We start from the raw sequence: 15079 nt of genomic DNA on the forward strand, positions 1-15079 counted from the left end.
AACCCCACAGAATTGCTTTAAATGGTATCTTCGTGATCAAACTACCGATGATCGCGTAAGAGAACAAAGAAAGCAACTGGAGTTGGTGACACGGGGCACATTCCGGACGCCTCTCATGGCTAGTCGGCTGAATTACTTGGGAATTACAACTTGGTCTCCGCCTCGACTAACCTGGTTCCGGTTCAGGAGAGCTGTTTGTTGGATGACCCGAGAAGACTTAGCTCCCCAGAGCTCAGTGCTTTGTTTTCAGATGCTTCTTTGAAAAGTTTCCATCCCAAGTGCAATTTGGTGAGAATCTGATGACGCTAGCCCAGAACTTGCCCACCTTTGCAGGGGAAGTAGCGTCCTTATGTTTCGGATTCAACCATCAACTATAGCTATCCACTTGTGATCGTTTTGTTAACTCTGGGTCAGGGTCTTCTGGGGTCTTCAGCTTTTTAAGTTGCCCTGTCCTTTTTGTATTCCAAATATGCAAGACCTGTCTCTTCGTGCTTCAGTATAGACGATGTTCTACAGGACTTGGCCTGTATGCGCACACAGTACCTTGAGATGTATCCCCTATGTGACATGGACAATCAGGGTGCAGTGTTAACTCCCAGTCTGCTGGTCCACCGAGAGAGCAGAGCAAGCATGGTGTGGGCAGAGCATTCCCGTGGTGAGTACCAACTGGTACAGAGTCCAGTTCTCCGTGGGCCAGGCGGCAGACTCCGTAGCTAGAGAGGTTTCTAAGACACTTGTGCAGAGCATCAGAGAATGTTGCGGGGCAGTTAGACCACGTTGGTTTCCTCATCCTCCTCTGAGGAAAGCAAGGGTGCCCAGAAGGCAGGGAAAGAAAGAAAGAAAATCCCAGGTTCCCCTCTGCTTTTTTAAAAAGCGAAATAGAAGTTGCCCTAGCCTTAACGGGAAGGACAACGCAAGCACATCAGTGTGTGAATTCAGGGAGGTACTGCCACGGTGGCTGCAGGCCAATTCTCGCCATCAGCTCAATGGAAATCAATATGCGTACTGTAGTCAACTCCCCGAAGCACTGGTTCCATTGACAGATCAATGTCGACACATGTGCAGAACACTTAGGCCCAGGCTGGAGAACCTGACGGGCATTGTGTTTCCCAATGCTTGACTGCACTGGTGTCTTTTCTCCCGGTCCATACACATCAAGAAGCCTCCCAGTGCTCCCTGGTCCTGTCAGGTCGGAGTGGACTTCAGGAAAGAAGCGGTTTGCTGCTACCTTGAAAAATCCCCCAGGGGGGATTTTTTTACAGACTAGAGCCTAGGTTCAGACAGAAGCCCACCCATAACAGAGTAAATCACAGCAATGTTTGAATTGTTATTTTCAAGTACTTAACATTTTTTAAAAAGTTATTTTTTTCTGGTGTATTAAAAATAAAATCATAACTTTTGATTTAAAATTCTGTCTCATCTTTTCTTGCAACTCTATCCCAGGCCATCCAAAATGGAGCATTCTCAGAATTATTCAAAAATTTCAGTTAGGACCTTGCCCACACCCAACACCGATGTGCTCATGGGACACTGAGAAGTCTTTGTAAATCTCTGGTCTCTAGGGGCACCCAGCGATGATGGTTTCCAAATCTAAGTCGCACCCTGTTGTCGTGGGGTCGATTCCAACTCCCAGAGCTCTTGGGTACAGAGTGGGGTGTGTAAGGCTGAGGATTTGAAAACGGCTCTCCTGGCCTGCCTTTCAAAGTCCCTCCGGGTCTGGTTTAACCATTTCCTGGCACTGGGGAAGCCTGTAGTTCAAACCGGCCAGCCTTCCCACAGGAGAAAGAGGTGGCCGTCAGCTTCCCCAGAGATTGGAATCCCTACGGAGCAGTTCTGCTCTGTCCCTGAAAAGTTCGCAGGGTTTCTACATCGGTTGAGGAGCTCCTGGGGCGGGAGTCGGAGTCGGATGCCTGTTTTACAGATGAGGCCATTTGCACATACGATGAGGAGACAGGATGAGATCTCAGCCTCATGTCCACGGTTTCACAGCCAACATGCAAGTCTGGGAAACACCCAGGGGCAGACCTACCCTGTCCTACAGGGCTGCTATGAGTTGGCATTGACTCCATGGCAGTAAGTTTGTTTTGTTTTGTTATACATACACACACAATGTGTGGTATCCTAGTGTAAGTAGTTTGCCCTCAACCACAACCAGAAGGTTGGCAGTTCGACCTCAGTGGCACCAAGAAGAGCCTTGCAATTTGCTGCCATGAAGGTTACAGTGAAGAAACCCCTTGGACCCATTACACAGAGTGCCGCCGCGAGGAGGAGGCCCGGCGTGGGTTCATCCCTGTGCTCACTACCAGTGGTGAACACCAGCAATGGCCCGACAACATTTGTATTTAAAATCCAAGAACCGTGCTCACTTCAGCAGCACAGATACTAAAATTGGAATGATACAGAGATTAGCATGGCCCCTGCACAAGGATGACACGTAAATGCGTGAAGCGTTCCATATTTAAAAAAACAAAAACCCAAGAATCTATTTGTGGAGAGGCCCTCGGCCAAATTATCCTAAAAATTAGGCTTCTTGTCACATCACCTCAGAATAGATTGTGTACAATAGAAAATGTTTTCCATTTACCATTGAATGTATTTTCTTAAATTGAGATGGGGTGGGGGGGGGGACGGTGCAGCGGAAGGCAGAGAAAGTCTTTTCCTTAACTTTGAAAAAAGGAAGAAAATGAAATCCTAAGGTTATTTCTGCTTTTGATGAGTCCCAGAACTCATAGTACTGGGACCATGATAGTCATAGTACTGGGACTCGTGACACCTGAGACTCATAGTACCAGCCTCATGGGACCGAAGCAAACATCTCATGAAATGCCAGTATGGGAAGTGAATGAAGCCAACATTAAAACATACGTGCTGCTTATATCCCCATCAAATGACTGAGTCCCACCCAGTGATGCCCAATGTCGGTGATGCTGCTCTCTGGGCTGCACTGGACGTGCTGCCACAGGGAGACCTTCGTTTTATTCTGGTTGATGGGCTGTAGTACAGATACATTTCATTGCCAGGGGCTAGTGCTGCTCGGTGATGTTTATTTATTTTCTGACAAGGGGGCGGTAAGCTAAATGAGTTTGGGAACCTACCTTCTAACCCATTGCCACGAACCCTGTCATATAGGGCAGAGGAAACCGCCCCGGCGGCTCTCTGGGAGGGACCCTCCCAGAAGCAGACTGCCTTTCTGATGGAGGGGAAGGTGGGTTTGCAGAGCGCTCACCCACCCCGCCCCAGGGCTAACTGTCTAGCCGAACCAACCCCACTGCCACAGAGCCGACCCCGCGCACGCACAGCGACCCTTGCAGTGAGCAGCCCAGCACGTGCCCCAAAGCACCACTGGAGTCCAAGACAAAACAACAGAGCAATAAAATGAGCAGCGTGCCAGTCTGTCTTTTTCAGTTACGTGACTGAAATACTGTTTTCAGTGTGGATGGAATTAGAGCCACCGTGGCTGTCCGAAGTCAGTGATCAAACAGAAACAGAAAATACCTGCATTCCAGTCACTTCTGATGCGTGAGGACCCCATAGGGCAGGACAGAACTGCCCCTGGGAGTTTCTGAGGCTGGGACTCAGACTGCCAATCAAACCACTGACCTTGAGGTTCACAGCCCAGCTCCTCGTCACTAGGCCACCAAGGCTCTCTGGTAAAATGAAGGGAATGGCCCTTAGAGTTTACTGATGCACTGAAGCAGCGGCCCAAGGGTTAAGTGCAACAGCCTCCTGCTGGCACGCCCCCCTCCTAGGATCTCACTGTGGGAATTCTGTAATCTGTATTTTCAAACCCCTTGGGGTGAGAACCTGGTGCTAGACTCTGGGGTTTCAGACTCTGCTTCCTTTTCTATTGACTACGCTAATTCCTTTCATACTGGAGGGAAAATCTGTCCCCGGGGTGTTTCTCTGCCATGGTTTATTCTTGACAGCTCCAGGAGTGTTTTTTCAGGCAGCCAGCATCTTTTTATGCAGAGAAGGCAAACAGTGTTTGCTCTTCCTGCTTCCTCCTCCCTCCTCACAGCTCCATGGCATGACTAGAAAATACCAGCCTGGTTTCTGCAAAAGGAACACCTGGTCTAGTTAGATGCTGCCCTAATTTCGACTTCGTTTTCGGATAATAAAATCGATACACAACAAACAAACCTAATTGAGCTTCCAAATGGACTCAGGCAGGCCTGCCAACTCATTTGTCCATTGACAAATAAACCCAGGCATCTCTAGGTCCTGTCAGCCCATATTAAGGCAACCTTGTTCTGGTTTATTCTCACTGATGTAGGGCCTCTGAGCTACTTGCCAAGATCCTTGAATCTAATTCTGGCAATTGCCAAGGGGTGTCTTCCCGGCCCAACTCTATCACGCATTTCTGTGATGCACAATCTGCTTCTCCAGATACTGTGGCCAACCCAACTTCACTTCTTTCCTCCCATCCCGCTAGTCCCAGCTGCGTTGCATCTCTCCAGTAAGTCTTAACATCTCTTTTGGTGCTCTCAAAGGCAAGACCGGCACTGCTCTGTGGTGGGGCAAGATGCCACTTTCTCCCTCATTCAATGCTCCATGTGACAAAGCTGGTCTCTTCTCTACTCAGGAGTCAGACAGGCACACAGGGGTCCAGGGGATGGATTTGGGGTATCGGAAATTGCTCTGGTCCACATTCCCCAAAGCTTTACTCAAGAATGAGGTTAGGAAGCCTGTGCTCTTGTTGTCAGGTGTTGAGTCTCTTCCAATTCACAGCGACCCGATGTGCAACAGAATGAAGCACTGCCCATTCTCCACCCCCTCGTGATTATTACCGTGTGTGAGCCCTTTGTTGCAGACATCGTGTCAGTCTGCCTCCGTGAGGGCCTTCCTCCTTTGCACTGGCCCTCTACCAAGCCTGATGTCCTTTCCCGGGGCCTGGTCTCTCCTGATAGCCTGTTCAAAGGAGGGAAGATGAAGTTCGGCCATGCCTGATGCTGTACTTCCTTCAAGGCACCTTCCTCTGTCTACTGAGAGTCCACAGGCCATGCCATATGCTTCGCCAATACCACCATCAAAGGCAGCACATCCTCTTCAGTCTTCTTCGTGAGTCAGCGGCACTCATGAGCAGCTTAGGTCAAGCACACCTCAGGCTTCAAAGTGCCATTCTTGCTCCTAAGCACTTTAAAGAAGGCTCATGCAGCAGATGTGTCCGAGTGTAATGTGTTCTTTAGTTTCACAACTACTGTTTCCATGATCACTGATTGGGGATCCAAGTAAATTGAAATATTTGGCAACATTGACCTTTTCTCTGTTAATCATGATTTTGTCTGTTGGTCCAGTTGTGAGGATTTTTGTTTTCTTTACATTGAGTTGTAACCCATACTGAAGGCTGTGGTCTTTGATCTTCATCAGAAAGTGCTTCAGGTCCTCTAGCTTTCAGTAGTTAAGGTTGAGTCTGCAAGTGTTTAGTGTGTATTTTGTCATAAATATAGTTTAGTTGCTCAAATTATTTGCTCAGTGCACACATTGACTAGATTGGGTGAAAAGATGCAGCCCCAGCATGTACAGTTCCTGAATTTAAGCCAGGCACTATCTCAGTGGCGCTCACACTCTTTCAGCATGGGAGCTACTTATAAAATGATCAAGTCAACATGATCTACCAACTACCAAAATGCAAAACATATATTTATTTTATGTATTTATAGCATTTATTTAAAAATGAATTGAGATTCTTCATGTGTACAATGTATATTTACGTACCTTGCATAACCGCATGAGTCCATATTGCACAACACAACACAATTAATTAGGTACATTTTTTGTCATGGCCTGAGTTTACTCTGATGACTTGCACTTAATGGAATGAGCCAGGGATGCATAGTCCGGACAGTAGCTGCTGACAACCAGCCTCAAGCACACTTCCAAATGCTCATCAGTCATGAAGGAACGGTACTTGGACTTAATGACCTTTATGTGGGAGAAGGCTGACACATCAATAAGTAGAGCTGAACCATGCAGTCAAGGAGGTAGCACAGTTTCTCATGTTTGGGTATTTTCCCTCTGCGAGTAAGTTCCCGAACTGTTCCTGCGCTCTGGACTTCAGTAGAATGTCAGCTTGTAGTGTCAAAATCTCCCATTCTATATGAAGGTGATACGTTTTTGTCTTCTTACTTGGCCCATATCCCCCACTCATTTTAATACCTTTTTCTTAAGTTTAAGAGAAAAAAAACAAGGTCTGAAAATTGGCGATAACCCATTAGTGCAGTTGTTTGCGTGTGCATTTGACACCTAAGATTGCCTCTGATTGGCTGCACTGTATATCAATTAAGTGATGGGATTAACGATAGACCTACGTCTATTTTTTTAATGCCATGCGATCTACCCACACTACACATGCGATCGACTAGTAGATTCCGAGTGACGTATTGAGCACCCCTGCACTGTCTTCTTGTCCTGTCCCAACCGTTACCTCTGGGTCTCTGAACGAGGTCCGCACGAGCAGTTTGTTGTGAAATTCTCATTCTTCACAATGTTGTCTGTAGTTTGTTGTGATCCACACAGTTGAATGCCTTTAGATGAATGGTTTTCAACCTATGGGTCGTGACCCCTTTGGGGGTCGAATGACCCTTTCTCAGGGGTCGCCCGACTCATAACAGTAGCAAAATGATACTTATGAATTTAGCAATGAAAATAATTTTATGGTGCGGGGGGGTCACCACACATGAAGAACTGTATGAAAGGGTCATGGCATTCGGAGGTTGTGAACCACTGCTTTAGATAGTAAAACACGAGTAAATGCCTTTCTGCTTTCAGCCAAGATCAATTTAGTATTAGCAATGAGATGCTTTATTCCAAATCTTCTTCTGTGTCTGGCTTGAGTTTCTGGAAGCTCCCCGTCCATGTGCTGTTGCAGCCATTTTGGCATGACTTACCAAAATGTTACGTATGTGTGACATTAATGGTTTTGTTTGATTTCCTCATTCTGTTGGAGCACCTTGCTTTGGAATGGGCCCACATGTGGACCTCTTCCATTTAGTTGGTCAGCTGGCTCTCTTCCAGGCACTTCATCAAAGTGTTGGAACCTTTCACTGATAGTCCATCAATTCCTAGAGTCTTCTTTGGGGCTAGTGCTTTCGTTGTAGCTTGCCTTTATTCTGTCAGTACCATTGGTTCTTGATCACATGCTGACTCTGGAAATGGATGAGTATCAACCAGTTCTTTTGGGAACAGTGACTCTGTGTATTCCTCCTATGAGCCTTCTGATGATGCTGGGGTAGGATGGGTGGGCTGGAGAAACAAATCCAAGGACACTCATGTATGTGTAAGAGACAGCTTTTATATCAAGAAGTAACTGCATATCAGGAAAACATCCCAGCCCCGTCCAGAACTAGTCCATAGGTCTGATACTCATCCATAAATCCCTCTCCAGCCTCACATGCAATGATACAGAATGCAGGGAGATCACAGGCCAGTGGGCGCAGAGTTGTGTGGATCCAGTGACGGTCTCTCTGGCAGCTCTCCAAGTGGCTCGGTTGCAGGAAGGTGAAGCAGAGAGGCGGGGGTGGGGGGAGTGTCCCAGGACTCTCCTTAAGATGCGGTCACACTCACAAGGAGACACCATCAGGCGGTGTCCTAATTGACAGATTAGACTTTACCCCTAAGCCTCGAGTTGACACAAAGTTATGTAACTACCACAGATGCTTTCTGCATCATTCAGAATCCTTCAATAAGTCAACAGCAGGCTTGCATTTTCCCTTCAGTTCTTTCATCCTGAGATGTGTTGAGTGGTTTCTTCCCTTTCGGTTTTCTAAGTCCAAGTGTCTCAACCGTTCATTCTCGTGCTTTATTTTGTCTTCTCCAACTGGCCTTTAAAATGTTCGCATCGGCTCTTTTACTTCATTATGCCTTTGATTCCCCTTAACTGCTCTTTGTCCAAGAGTATTCACTTTGGTCTTTTCTTTCATGTCTTTTTAGTGAGCATTTGCTTTCTTCACAAATGATATATCTTTTTTATGTCATCCTGCAATGCATCTGGTCTCCCATGATTTGTATTGAGTGTGTGAAATCTATTCTTGAGGTGTTCTCTACATTCTAGTGGAAGATGTTTATGGTCATAATTTGGTTGCATGGACTTATTTTGGTGTTCTTCAGCTTCAGCCTGTACTGGCACATGAGCAATTGATCGTCTGTTCCACAGTCAGCCCCTGGTCTTGTTGCCATTGATGAAATTGAGCTTCTCCGTCATCTCTTTACACCTATAGAGTCCATTTGATTCCTTCATTTGCTCAGGGCCAAGTGTACACCAAACAAAAAAAAACTCTCACTGCCACCCACTCGATTCTGAATCACAGCGACCCTACAGGACAGGGTTCTGTGGGTTTTTGAGACTGTAAATTTTTACTGAGGTATCAAACCTCTTCTTGTGCCTGTGGAGCAGCTGGTGATTTTGAACTACTGACCTTGCAATGAGTAGCTCAGCTCAACCAACACATACCCTGCAACACCACCAGCACACTTGGTTATCATACATGGCTGCTAAGGGAAGAGTTAGAGATTTAAGTTCACCCGGAACAGCATGGAGATCTTTTAAAAAACCAGTCATTGAAAAGCTTATGGAACATGAATTGTCGTCTAACACACAGAGGCTCGCCATGAGGCTGAATCGGTTTGATGGCAGCTAGTTTAGGACTGCCCAGGTGGTTCAGGTGGCGATCGTCTCCATCACAATGCTGACTTCCCAGTCACCTGTAGCTTCATACTCTGACAGCATTCAAATGCCCAGCTCCCTGCACAGTTTCCCTTACTCCTTTCGGTACCCATTTCAAGGACAGTTGCCTCACTCTTTAATTCACCCCGTGGGGGATGGGTGATGGGAAGGGGGAATTTGTGATTTTATAATACTATCCTCTCTTCCACACTTAAGAATTAAAATTATTTTGCTTGAAAAAAAGAAGCATTCTTTATCTACTGAGGGGTGGTGAGCATTCTGAAACCCAGTGAATAGAGAAAACATATCAGAAAGGCAGGGTAAGTGCTCAGTTCTTTTCTTAAAATGACCAGTTTTCAGAGTATCAATTTAGCACACTAACAACGTCCAGTGAGTTTTGAGAGACTGGCTTTTGCTTCCTTGTTTTTCGTTCTTTAAGAAAGTATCTTTATTAACACATGGATTTTAATATACTCAATACTTTTCAACCAATGGCAGTTATCCTGTTTTCCTGCTCAAATTAGCCCATCCTTAGTCACTGGGAGTCTCTCTGTGTTCTTTTGGCAAGCCCACAGCAAGCTTTCATTGCATCCTGGCCCAAATGAGCCAATTGAAAGTCCTGCTTAAGACACAATGCAACCATTTCTCTAAGGACTCATGATTTCTTTCGATGGGGCTATTACCAATTGACTTTTTTTTTTCAATTCTTAAAACGTACCTTTCTCTTTTTTATCATTTTAATTGGGGCTCGTACAACTCTTGTCACAATCCATACCTACATCCATTGATTCAGGCGTATTTGTGCAGATGCTGCCCTCATCCTCCTCCTCCTTGCCCTAAGGACCAGCCCTTTTTTTCCCTCCCACCTCCCCTCCCACCCTCTTCCCCCTCCTCCCCCACCCTCACAATCCCCAATAGCTTGTACATTGTTATTATTTTCATCTCTCACGCCGACCGCTGTCTCCCCTCCCCCATGTCTTCTGTTGTTCTTCCCCCTGGAGAGCGGTGTGTGGTTATGTGTCGATCATTGCGATCGGTTCACCCTTTCTCCTCTCCTCTCTCCCTCTTCCCCATGCCCTTCCAGCATTGCCATCCCCACTCCTGGATTCTGTGTGTCGTGAGCTCCCATTCCTTTCTACACCTGTGTACATGTTCTGGTCTATTCAGAACTGGGAAGCAGCACTGGAGTCACGGTAGTGGGGGGTGAGGAAGTCTCAAGGAACCAGAGGAATATAGTGTGGTTCATCGATGCTTTACTGCACCCTGGTGACCCATCCCTTCCCTTCGGCATCTCTGTGGGGAGATTGTTCCACTGTCGACAGATGGGCTTTGGATCTCTGCTCCAGGTCCCCTCATTCTCAACCATGTTTTTGTTGTTATGTGTCTGCTGATGCCTATTACCCAGTCCCTATGACTCCACATGATTGCACCGGCGGTGTGCTTATTCCATGTGGACTTGTTGCTTCACTGCTGAATGTCGGCTTGTATAACTTTAAGCTTTCAGACCCCAGATGCTCTATCTTTTAATAGCCAGGCACCATCCGCCCTCTTTACCACATTTGCTTATGCACCTGTTTTATTTTCAGTGATTGTGTCAGGATTGTGTCTTACCTTTCAAAATGACTCTAATGTAACTACACTTTCAGATTAAAAAGAAATTTGCTTCAAAGGCTAAAAACACACTTAGCTTCCTGCTCACAAAAGACAGTTCAATGGGCCCCATCACCAGGCACACACAAGGAAGATTGCAAAGCCCATTTGGCCTTCCTTACTGATTCTGTGATATGCCGGTTAAGTTGGTGCAAATAGTTTTAGCACCACTTTGCCAGCTGAACTAAATAAAAATGCACACATAGAACTGTACAGAACAGTAGACATGTGCAAACCATGAGGCATCATTCACGGTCTCTCACTGGGAACAGCGCTCACGGGGCTCTGAGGCAGGGTCCACTCAGTGGCGGTCTGTGAGTCAACAGCGAGATGCATGAAGCAGAGCAGGTGGGGACCCATAATGCCAATCACACAAATGGACCGTTGTCTAATTAAATCTCAGGTAGACCAGAAAAGCAAGAGTGCTGAGTTGTAAATTTTTAATTTATTCCACATAAAAAGAGGTAAGGATGGACTAGGGACATCAGGTCACAGCTGTAGCAAACATTCATTTATTCCTTCAGTCGAAATCCTTTTACAAATCCACAATGGCATCTCCATGCCTGGACATCTGGAAGCCCTACATTTAGTCCTTCGAGCCGCGATGGTTTACATTCACGGCCGGAGATAGAACACTTTCCACCCCATTTTTGGTGAATGTAAATCAATCACAGCTAAAATGTTTGCACACCGTCAAAGGTAGGATCACAGTATCATGATATATTCAGTAACTGAGCCAAACGAAGATGAAATTGGACTACCTCCTTGGTCTATCAAATCCCCTGAGACCCTCGGCACATTGCAATTGATAGCCCTTATTTCTTTTCACTGTGGTTTGGGTTAGGTTTTCAAGCCATAAATCTGCGTTGTTCTCTTTTGGGTTGCCACTTTGTCATTAACACCCTCCCCACCAGCCACAGCCACCTCACTGTCAGGCATCTTTTGTCTCAAACAGTAAACTTGTGCCAAATGTTTTTTTCCCCAAGAAGACTCTCTATAGCTGGATGGGCCCAGTGGATTTTGGTAGGAGAATTTGTCCATTTGACTTCCCCTCTTTGTCAGCAAACACCTTGTCACCCAACCTGTTACTTTACACTGCGACTGTTTCCCTTGTTGCCTGATGGCTTGGTTTTCAATGTCTAGGGTGCCATTGTGGAAAGGGCTCTGTCCTAGACAGCCAGCACGCTCGATTCACTGTAAGCTGTGCTCTGAGCTGTTGCGTGCGTTCTTGGACAGGTCTTTGTCCTTTGCACGCCCTCAGTATTCTCATCTCCAGTGATGCCCAGCTGTTACTGCCACTTAAAGCTGCATCCGTCTCGCCCCAGTCCTTCCACAGATTGGCAGAGGGAAGCAGGCTGTGCTTTTGCCACTGCGTCACCTTTGGCTCTTTTTAGCTGTTGCAAGCTCAAATAAAATTAGGTGGAGACGCCAGGAAAACAGGATGGAAAGAAACCAACAGTGGGGACTTTAACATCACCTCCAATTACTTGACTGTTCCAAAATAGATGGATTGCTAAACAGAATTGACCAAATCCACCAGAAAAGTATCCAATCTCTCACTTGATTTGTTTTTCCAGATACACTGTCTTGCTTCAAGCTCCTGTAAGTGATAGAAGGCCAAAGGCTTCTCCTAGGAAACTTTGTAGCAAGTCATTAAGAGCCTGTGCTCACACAATCAAATGGCCTAGATATAAATCTTACTGTTTCACTAACTAGTTTTGTAACTCTGGGATAGTTACTGACTCTCCTTTAGCCTTCATTTCATGTATCTCCCTGATAATTGTCTCCCTGATAACAAGTGGGTTCCAGAATGCTCAACAGAATGAAACATGGCCTGGTCCTGAACCCACTGTTGCAGCCCATCTCATTGAGGGCCGTCTGCTTTATCCCTGTCCCTCTGCTTTACCAAGTGTGATATCCTTCTCCAGGTCTCTCCAGACAACACGTTCAAAGTGTGTAAGCCTTGCCAACCTGGCCTCTGAGCAGCACTCTGGTCGTGCTTCGTCCACAGCAGATTTGTTCGACCTTTTAGCAGTCCATAGTACTTTCAATGGATACAATAAAATTCTGACTAAGTGCCCGGTATATCCTTAGTCCTCAATGAATTTGTCTTGAGGGGCTCTGATGGTGTTAACAACTTGCTTGCTTACCAAAAGGTCAAAGACTATCAAAGTTGACTGTCAACATTTCAGCCTTGGAAATTATGGGGCAGTCCAGTTTTCCTTTAGGGTTGCTATGAGTTGTAATAAACTGCACAGTGTAGGGCAGTAAGAGCATGTACGTCACACGTAACCACCACTCCTGACCAGAAAAGAAGTTTGGTTTCCTTCATTGTATCCCCATCACCCTTGGTTACCCACCTCCAAAAACTCAAGAGTCGCTACATTTCCCCCGATCACATAGCACCTGCAGTGGCCGCTACTTCTTCAAGCCAGCCCAGTGGAGAAGTCATAACATCAAATAGTTCTAGAACACTTGATTCAGGAGTAGCTGTCCACTCACAAATCAATCAAACCCATACTGGGGCATTACTGCTCTCCTGAGAGTTGCTAGAATATGTGGTCTCCTCCCCCTAAGATCTTCCAGTGGCCCAATTGCTTTCTCCTTGAGCTTGCTTCCCATGTCTGTCTTACATAAGTGGGAAAACCAGTAATGTCCTAGGTGGTGGGGGCAGGGCGAAGTGAGCAAACAATGTAATAGATAGGGGAACAACTAGGGAATTAAAACTAACCTCCAGGAGGTTGTAGAGATCCTGTGGGTAATAGAGCAACACCAATCTAGCTGAGAGGAAGTACTAAGAGGTGGAGAAGGGTGAATGTGATGGTGGAGAAGGTGAAAGCAAAAGGAAATAGAGAAAAGCTCTAAGAAGCAAAGCTATAGATAGAGGTATTAACAGAGGCGTGTACTTATGTGAATACACTAATCCATAAAAATAGAGGTATTGGCCTATGGACATGTATTTATAAGGCAATACACTGAAGCTTTGGACTGGCCTTGGGCCTCAGCTCATACCATCCCTCAATACATGAACACTTTGCTCTAACCAAATGGAATTCTGTGATGCTCATCCCCCTACCCCAACATGTTCGCTGAAGGCAAAATGGGTGCATAAGCAGATGTGGTGAAGATAGTGGATGGTGCCCAGATATTAAAAGATATAGCATCTGGGATCCTAAAGGCTTGAGGTTAAACAAGCAGCCCTCCAACAGTTAAGCAACAAGCCCACATAGAAGAAGCGCACCAGCAGGTGTGATTATGAGTTGTCATCAGGATCAGGTGTGATTATGAGGTGTCATCAGGCATCAGAAGACTCATAGCAAACAAAAAAACAAACAAGAAAAACCGTGTTGGTGAGAATGAGGGGGTCAGAGCGGAGAACCAAAACCCTTCTGTAGACAATGGAACATCCTCCTACAGTGGAGTCACAGGAAAGGGATGAGTCAATCAAGGTGCAGTAGAGCTCTGATGAATCTCGCAAAATACCTCTGGTTCCTAGAGGCTTCCTCAACCCCCACTATCACGATTCCAGTGCTGCTTCCCACTCTGGACTGGACCGAAACATGTACATAGGCATAGTTGAGAGATAAAGCTCAGGACACACGGAACCCAGGGAAGAGGGATACTGAGTTAGTTAGTTTATTGTGCCAACCGGCTGATAAACACATGTGGGGTAAATTGAAGGGCGAAGGGATTCTATTTCTCAGGTCTCTTGCTTTCTGATGGCCAGACCAGGGTGCAGCTGCCTTAGCCAGTTCCCTGCTTTAGTTGGCAAGGCTCACTTCCTGCAAGACATCCCTGAGGAGAAGCCACATGGACCTATCCTGATGCAGCCCTGGGTGTTGGAGCAGTCATGTGGAGACCCCTGCCAGTGCTGAGAAGCTTACACACTCACTGATTCAGCTTTCCTTCTGCAGTCAGTGTCTTAGTGTGTGTTTTGTGAGATGGAGGAGGACTTTGTGGATTGGTGTTGGACATATGGGTTGATGAGTTAATGTTGGACTTGTGGGTTTGGGCGGCACTGGGTTGGGATATTTTATTGATGCACACTTAATCTTTAAATAAAACTATCTCTTATACATGAGTTTCTGTGGATCTGTTTCTCTAAAGTACCCAGACTGACACAGACATCAAAAGGGAGGAGGGAATGGGGCAGAGGTGGGAGAGAAGGGAAGACCAATCACCATGCACGGCACATACCCGCGCATCCCCATCCAGGGGAAAGAACAGAAGCCCGAGGCGAAGGGAGACAGCTGTCGGCAGGAGGTGTGAAAATAATAACAATCTATTATCTATCTAGGGGCCACGAGGGGGGGGGAGGGAGGGAACAAATAGAAGAGCTGATCCCAAGGGCTCAATAGAAAGTAAATGTCTAGAAAAGAACGATGGAATATATGTATTCATACATCTGATGCAATTGATGTATGGGTTGTAACAAGAGTTGTAAGAACCCCCAATAAAATGATCTTTTAAAAAAAATCTTTCTAGATGGAGTCATATTGTCAAGGACAACAACAAAGAAGGTGAGGTGGGAAGCTCAGGGGGTGCACAGTGTCCGTTAATGGCAGAGAGTCATTCAAAACAAAAGGGTGGGTCAGTGCAATTCCAAGCCTGTCATCTGTGTCACTTGAATTGGTGTCCATTTTGACCGTGTAGATTCTCAATAAAATAGATTTTTAAAGAAACTTTCACACACACACACACACACACACACAAACACACACACGGTTACATTCACCAGTCTAACCCCTGAATGCAACTGTGCTGAAG

General features: G+C 46.1%; 1 non-coding gene across 1 annotated transcript; it reads left to right on the forward strand.

The window, feature by feature from the left end:
* Positions 1 to 2358: 2358 nt before the first annotated feature.
* Positions 2359 to 2462, forward strand: LOC142444004 (U6 spliceosomal RNA). Its single transcript, XR_012783699.1, has one exon. It is a non-coding gene; the product is annotated as a U6 spliceosomal RNA (small nuclear RNA).
* The last annotated feature ends 12617 nt before the right edge of the window (positions 2463 to 15079 follow it).

Source organism: Tenrec ecaudatus, chromosome 3 (genome assembly GCF_050624435.1).
Source record: "Tenrec ecaudatus isolate mTenEca1 chromosome 3, mTenEca1.hap1, whole genome shotgun sequence".
Classification (NCBI taxonomy): domain Eukaryota; kingdom Metazoa; phylum Chordata; class Mammalia; order Afrosoricida; family Tenrecidae; genus Tenrec; species Tenrec ecaudatus.